This window comes from Salvelinus sp. IW2-2015, linkage group LG18 (assembly GCF_002910315.2).
Source record: "Salvelinus sp. IW2-2015 linkage group LG18, ASM291031v2, whole genome shotgun sequence".
In the NCBI taxonomy this organism is placed as follows: Eukaryota; Metazoa; Chordata; class Actinopteri; order Salmoniformes; family Salmonidae; genus Salvelinus; species Salvelinus sp. IW2-2015.
This window is the reverse complement of record NC_036858.1, coordinates 60,143,715-60,152,068: the sequence shown is the minus strand read 5'-3', so window position 1 is coordinate 60,152,068 and position 8,354 is coordinate 60,143,715. Positions and strand designations below refer to the sequence as shown.

Below are 8,354 nucleotides of genomic sequence, written 5' to 3'. Positions count from 1 at the left end.
ATCTCCTTGATTCTATAGAGAATGTTAATTCGGTTAGTGAAGAATTCAATCGGTCTTGCTGTCAAGATTTATCCATTATGGACATCCAGTACGGGGTTGCCAGTTAAAAAATAACAAATCTCCAGGTTGTGATGGATTAACCTCTGAATTTTACAAAACCTTCTCTGAAGAAATAGCACCATTTTTACTTGAAGCCTTTAAGGAGGTTTTAAAGAAGGGAGAACTAACTGCCTCTCTGAAGTAAGGGTTATCACTCTTATACCTAAACCACACAAGGATCTCTTAAATATTGATAATTGGCGTCATATCACACTCCTAAATAACGACTACAAAATTATAGCCTTAATCTTTGCAAAAAGGTTAAAGTCTTGCTTGAATGATCTGATTGATGAATGTCAATCAGGGTTTATGAAAGGGTGCCATATATATAATAATCTGAGGCTGCTGTTAGACTTGGTTGAGTATTGTGATCTATGGATGACTTCCCTGTATTCCTATTTTTGGATTTTCAGAAAGCATTTGATACAGTAAGTCACAATTTTATCTTTGATTGTCTTAAGCATTTGAAGTTTGGTCTTTTTTGTTTGTTGATGCTATTAGAACCCTGTATAATGGTGGCAATAGCTGTATCAAACTCTGTCATGGAACATCTTCAAGGTATAACATTTACAAAGGAATACGACAAGGTTGTCCAAGTTTGTTCTAAAGGGAGCTGTCAATCCAGCAGATTGTAACATCTCTGAAAAAGATACTGTAACCTACCTCGGTGTAAAGATCACCAAAAATCTTAAGGCTGTGAATGACTTTAATTTGAACAACAGGGTTTGATGGCGGTCTAAATGTCTTAGACTTCACTCTCTTCAATCAGATATCAAAATACACTGGATTAAAAGGTACATAAAAAATCCTCATAGTTTCTGGAATATTAAACCTCATTTTGTTTTTCAGAAGAGGGCTTCATTTTTTACTAGAATGTCCATATATTGTGGGTAAACTTCCTGTGAAACTGGCGGCTTTTCACAAGCAGGCTTTAATGTGCTGGGCTTTGTTGTATAAACACAACTTTTCACCTCATAAATGTTTTATATGGAACAATGGGTCGATATTACATAGAAACAAGATGTTATTTTACTATAAATGGTTCTCGAAAAACATTTTCCTTGTCAGCCAATTAGTTAATATTAGTGGGAACCTATTTACACAGGAGAATTTATGGAAAGATACAACTTTGAGGTTTCAAGCAAGGAATATGACACTGTTATTAAAGCTATACCTAGTGGGATAAAAACTTTACTTCAGAATAATGCATATTTTGGAATATCTCCGATTGAAGCAATATCCAGGTGAATGGCATAGGTCTACTAGATACAAAATTCAACAATCGTTTATTAAGGGATATTTTCTACAGGAAGTCTACCCTCTGCGATATTTTGTTGGGCTTCATCGTTTGATGTAATCTGGCGCCGTGCTTGGCTCACTCCACACAAATTGGTGACCAATAAAGAAAAGGAGCTCCTTAAAGATTATCCCTAGATTCTATCCGTGTAATAGCTTGATTTCTAAATATATACCTGATGTTACCAGTGAATGCATTTGTGAACTAGAAAACTGATTCTATTGAACACTTATTCTGTCATTGTTTATATAGTGAATTGTTCTGGACTGATTAAAACTATATCTTGGCCTCAAATTGCATACAACCATTGACATTTCTAAGTTTGACATATTTTACTACACTGATTCCATAATTGAACGTGAGTATGCATAAATCTCTTTATTTTATTAGGAAAATGTTTTTTACACAAATCAAAATTTATGAAGAAAAAGCCACTTTTCTAAAAAAAAAAATTTTTTATCTGATGTGGAATGCTATTTAGAGTCATTAAAATGTATACAAAACAAAATGTAAAAAAAATGTATTCACTACATGTCTGTATTTTGAATTGATTTACTGTGGAATAGTTATTTTTATTTTTCTAATTTCTTTGTGGAATCCCTCTGGCTGTTATGTTTATGTTTTGCATGTTACTGTTAATAAAAAATAAAAATAAACAATAACCCCCCCTAAAAAAAAATGTTTTTCAAGTTAGCTAGCTAGCTTCAGTTGAGGTATTTCAGTTCGAAGGAAAATAAGAATACTTTAGGAAAAAAAAGAGTATTTTGAAGTTGAGGGGTTAGGAAAAATATTAAAAAGAATGCGAAGAAAAAGTTAATAAAAATATATAACATGGGACGAGACAAAACAAAGACAAAGACGTCTGACTGCTACTCCATCTTTGAAATCTTTAGGCAACATCTTATCCGACTTGCCACAACTAAAGTAATTTCCTCTAGGAAAAATAGTTATTCTGTTATAATATAAATAATGTAATCTATTCCAAAAAGCATAATCTTTGCATTATCAAATCACAATTTTTTAAAAGTGCATTTAAGCCTTAATAAACTTCACACAAAAAGTATAATTTAATAATAAAAATGAATAAATGCACACTATACTACCTTAATACCCACCTGCTGCGACTGAGGAAATAGCTCTTTCAGTTGGTCTCAACAGGCTTCAGCTGCATTTCATTCAGTTGCTCCATGGTTGTTCCTCGTTCTGACACTTGCATGACTTAACACTAAACAAAACGAACGACTTACAATAGGCTAAATAGACTAAGGCGGGTAAATCATTACATTGCTCCAGAAATTAATACGCAAAGTGAACACTTCATTTTACTTCAACAAGTTTTACAAACCTTCAGTACTTTACTTTCGGAGTTACGAGGAGGGGAAATTGACTTCACATCGGCCACTATGCAAACATATATAAACTATGCATAACTTAACAGAGCAGGCCGGGTTTGAAAGTCAACGAGGAGAAGTGAACGATTCTTCCTTAGTTGTTAATTTTCTCGAAAGCTAAAGGCACAACGTAGATTCGAGCCAATGACATAAGAAGTTGTACATGGTATTACTCCAACTTCGTGAAATTGACAAACTGACACATTTTTATTTCGTCAAAAGCAACTTTAAATCAAACGAGTGTCTGTGCATATGCGCAGTTTGGTGCAAGACGACCGTTAGACCCGATGACGTATTTGTACGCTTACATTTAGCAAGCCAACGTCGCCATGACATCTCCTACCAGCGTGATTGGGATTTATATTGGAGAAACAGTTTTAGCCTGTCTTCATATTGTTGTAGTCCAAAAAAACAGAAATTAGTTACCTCTTGTTCTTTCAGCCATTCCTATGGGGAAAACGAGTCGGGAAAGAATTGGGTTTTGGGATAAACGCCGAAAATAAGGTCTGAGGTTAACACAGGCTTAGGATATTTATATCGTTTTGTTCTATGAGATAATATCAGTCAGTTAACATGACCTTTATTGTTTCTGAAGCTTTTTATGTGCTTTTTTAAATGATTACATAAATGCTTCAAAATTCACAAAAAGTGACATACACTGATTAAGATTATCTCAGAACAAAACGTATAAGATCTGCTAAGCCTGTGTAACCACAGACCTTATTTTCGGTGTTTATCCAAAAGCCCTACAAAAACTCCATTCATATTCCCATAGGCTTTGTCCAATGAACCATGCAGAGTTAGTGCCTACAAAAGACAGCATTACTTTCTCTACTTTCTCTCTATAAGAGTCCTGTCATGTATATTTTGTAAATTAACAATTATTAGGAAAATGTTTCTTACACAAATCAAAATTTATGAAGAAAAAGCCACTTTTCTAAAAAAAAAAAGTATCTCATGTGCAATGCTATTTAGAGTCATTAAAATGTATACAAAACAAAATGTCAAAAAAATGTATTCACTACATGGCTGTATTTGAATTGATATACTGTGGAATAGTTTATTTTTTATTTTTTCTATTTTCTTTGTGGAATCCCTCTGGCTGTTATGTTTATGTTTTGCATGTTACTGTTAATAAAAATAAAATAAAAAAGTTAGCTAGCTAGCTTCAGTTGAGGTATTCCAGTTAGAAGGAAAATATAAATACTTTAGGGAAAAAAACAGATCCACCGCCACATTGGGTGAGGCGGGTTGCAGGAGAGTATTTTGAAGTTGAGGTTTAGGAAAAATATTAAAAAGAATGCGAAGAAAAAGTTATAAAAATATATATACATGGGACAAGACAAAACAAAGACAAAGACGTCTGACTGCTACTCCATCTTTGAAATCTTTAGGCTACATCTTATCCGACTTGCCACAACAAAGTAATTTCCTCTAGGAAAAATAGTTATTCTGTTATAATATATAATAATGTAATCTATTCCAAAAAGCATAATCTTTGCATTATCAAATCACAATTTTTTAAAAGTGCAATTAAGCCTTAATAAACTTCACACAAAAAGTATAATTTAATAATAAAAATGAATATAATGCACACTATACTACCTAATACCCACCTGCTGCGACTGAGGAAATAGCTCTTTCAGTTGGGTCTCAACAGTCTTCAGCTGGATTTCATTCAGTTGCTCCATGGTTGTTCCTCGTTCTGACACTTGCATGACTTGACACTAAACAAACGAACGACTGTACAATAGGCTAAATAGACTAAGGCGGGTAAATCATTACATTTCTTACTGAATTTATTACGCAATAGTGAACACTCACTTTTACTTCAACAAGTTTTACAACCTTCAGTACTTTACTTTCGGAGTCACGAGGGAGGGAAATTGACTTCACATCGGCCACTATTGTTAGGATTTGTGTTTATTGCACTATAACCCAATGCTAAATCACATGTGATGAATATTAGCAACTGTTGCCTGGGCGCCTGGGTGTCTGTGTGTGTGTGCTGGAAGTAACAGTTAGCCCCAGATAAGTGTGCTGGGAAGCTGTGGTTAGCCTTGAGCGAGAACAGTGTGCTCTGTATGCAGGTGCAAATAGCTCAGACAATGTTACAGAGCTATCTGACCTCAGTCTCTGGGTGATGGAGCGTAATCTACAGCGCCGGGACACCAAAGAGCGCAAAGAGGCTGGGACTAGCCTGAGCGCGCGTGATAGGCTGAGCAGAGTTTAAACCACGCTCAGCCTCTACTGTGATAGGCCAACAGACGGGTTGGAACTAGTCTTCACAGTATAAGAACAGCTGTTTACCTACATCCTGCCAGTTCTCTGTTCTGCCCTGCGAGTGATACAGAGAACCCGTATATACGAAAATTGCATTTACCATTTATCGCTTGAGTTTAATAAAAATACTTAAAGTATATTCGCGTGACTCTGAATCACATTATGTCCTGATACCAGATTTGAATTGACGCAAATCCCTTATACTATGCAAACATTTATAAACATGCATAAACTTAACAGAGCAGGCGGGGTTTGAAAGTCAACGAGAGAAGTGAACGATTCTTCCTAGTTGTTAATTTTCTCGAAAGCTAAAGGCACAACGTAGATTCGAGCCAATGACATAAGAAGTTGTACATGGTATTACTCCAACTTCGTGAAAGTGACAAACTGACACGTTTTTATTTCGTCAAAAGCAACTTTAAATCAAACGAGTGTCTGTGCATATGCGCAGTTTGGTGCAAGACGACCGTTAGACCCGATGACGTATTTGTACGCTTACATTTAGCAAGCCAACGTCGCCATGACATCTCCTACCAGCGTGATTGGGGATTTATATTGGAGAAACAGTTTTAGCCTGTCTTCATATTGTTGAGTCCAAAAAAACTGAAATTAGTTACCTCTGGTTCTTTCAGCCATTCCTATGGAAAATGAGTCGGGAAAGAATTGGGTTTTGGATAAAAGCCGAAAATAAGGTCTGAGGTTAACACAGGCTTAGGATATTTTATACTTTTTTCTATGAGATAATATCAGTCAGTTAACATGACCTTTATGTTTTCTGAAGCTTTTTATGTGCTTCTTTGTTTTGTCTCGTCCCATGTATATATATTTTTATAACTTTTTCTTCGCATTCTTTTTAATATTTTTCCTAAACCTCAACTTCAAAATACTCTTTTTTTYCCTAAAGTATTTCTATTTTCCTTCGAACTGGAATACCTCAACTGAAGCTAGCTAGCTAACTTGAAAAACATTTTTTTTTAGGGGGGGTTATTGTTTATTTTTATTTTTTATTAACAGTAACATGCAAAACATAAACATAACAGCCAGAGGGATTCCACAAAGAAATTAGAAAAATTAAAATAAACTATTCCACAGTAAATCAATTCAAATACAGACATGTAGTGAATATATTTTTTTTTACATTTTGTTTTGTATACATTTTAATGACTCTAAATAGCATTCCACATCAGATAAAACAATTTTTTTTTTAGAAAAGTGGCTTTTTCTTCATAAATTTTGATTTGTGTAAAAAACATTTTCCTAATAAAATAAAGAGATTTATGACATACTCACGTTCAATTATGGAATCAGTGTAGTAAAATATGTCAAACTTAGAAATGTCAATGGTTGTATGCAATTTGAGGCCAAGATATAGTTTTAATCAGTCCAGAACAATTCACTATATAAACAATGACAGAATAAGTGTTCAATAGAATCAGTTTCTAGTTCACAAAACTGCATTCACTGGTAACATCAGGTATATATTTAGAAATCAAGCTATTACACGGATAGAATCTATGGATAATCTTTAAGGAGATCTCCTTTTCTTTATTGGTCACCAATTTGTGTGGAGTGAGCCAAGCACGGCGCCAGATTACATCAAACGATGAAGCCCAACAAAATATCGCAGAGGGAATAGACTTCCTGTAGAAAATATCCCTTAATAAACGATTGTTGAATTTTGTATCTAGTAGACCTATGCCATTCACCTGGATATTGCTTACAATCGGAGATATTCCAAAATATGCATTATTCTGAAGTAAAGTTTTTATCCCACTAGGTATAGCTTTAATAACAGTGTCATATTCCTTGCTTGAAACCTCAAAGTTGTATCTTTCCATAAATTCTCCCTGTGTAAATAGGTTCCCACTAATATTAACTAATTGGCTGACAAGGAAAATGTTTTTCGAGAACCATTTATAGTAAAATAACATCTTGTTTCTATGTAATATCGACCCATTGTTCCATATAAAACATTTATGAGGTGAAAAGTTGTGTTTATACAACAAAGCCCAGCACATTAAAGCCTGCTTGTGAAAAGCCGCCAGTTTCACAGGAAGTTTACCCACAATATATGGACATTCTAGTAAAAAATGAAGCCCTCTTCTGAAAAACAAAATGAGGTTTAATATTCCAGAAACTATGAGGATTTTTTATGTACCTTTTAATCCAGTGTATTTTGATATCTGATTGAAGAGAGTGAAGTCTAAGACATTTAGACCGCCATCACAAACCCTGTTGGTTCAAATTAAGATCATTCACAGCCTTAAGATTTTTGGTGATCTTTACACCGAGGTAGGTTACAGTATCTTTTTCAGAGATGTTACAATCTGCTGGATTGACAGCTCCCTTTAGAACAAACTTGGACAACCTTGTCGTATTCCTTTGTAAATGTTATACCTTGAAGATGTTCCATGACAGAGTTTGATACAGCTATTGCCACCATTATACAGGGTTCTAATAGCATCAACAACAAAAAAGACCAAACTTCAAATGCTTAAGACAATCAAAGATAAAATTGTGACTTACTGTATCAAATGCTTTCTGAAAATCCAAAAATAGGATAACAGGGAAGTCATCCAATAGATCACAATACTCAACCAAGTCTAACAGCAGCCTCAGATTATTATATATATGGCACCCTTTCATAAACCCTGATTGACATTCATCAATCAGATCATTCAAGCAAGACTTTAACCTTTTTGCAAAGATTAAGGCTATAATTTTGTAGTCGTTATTTAGGAGTGTGATATGACGCCAATTATCAATATTTAAGAGATCCTTGTGTGGTTTAGGTATAAGAGTGATAACCCCTTACTTCAGAGAGGCAGTTAGTTCTCCCTTCTTTAAAACCTCCTTAAAGGCTTCAAGTAAAAATGGTGCTATTTCTTCAGAGAAGGTTTTGTAAAATTCAGAGGTTAATCCATCACAACCTGGAGATTTGTTATTTTTTAACTGAGCAACCCCGTACTGGATGTCCATAATGGATAAATCTTGACAGCAAGACCGATTGAATTCTTCACTAACCGAATTAACATTCTCTATAGAATCAAGGAGATCCTTAGTCACCCAAATTGTTATCTAAGGAGTAAAGATTCTCATAAAACTTAGTGGTAAAGTCTGATAACAACTCTCTATCCTCAGTGGTAACCCCATTAATCTTAAATTTCCTTAAGTGTGTTGAGTTCCCTTCTCCTCTTTTCCAAATTAAAAAAGTATCAACTGTTCTTTTAACCTTTTTCAAGCCATTGTTTTCTGGATCTTATGAAAGCTCCTCTAGCCTTTTC

The 8,354-nt window shown here is 34.5% G+C and overlaps 1 long non-coding RNA gene across 1 annotated transcript in view; it reads right to left on the bottom strand.

Moving 5' to 3' along the window:
* Nucleotides 1-4,602, bottom strand: part of LOC139029251 (uncharacterized) — a 6,991-nt gene extending 2,389 nt beyond the window's left edge. The window contains exons 1-2 of the long non-coding RNA XR_011481544.1: nucleotides 4,404-4,602; nucleotides 2,512-2,621 (exon numbers count right to left, since the gene is read on the bottom strand). This is a non-coding gene — a long non-coding RNA (uncharacterized lncRNA). The remainder of the gene's footprint in view (nucleotides 1-2,511; nucleotides 2,622-4,403) is intronic.
* Between the last annotated feature and the right edge of the window lie 3,752 nt (nucleotides 4,603-8,354).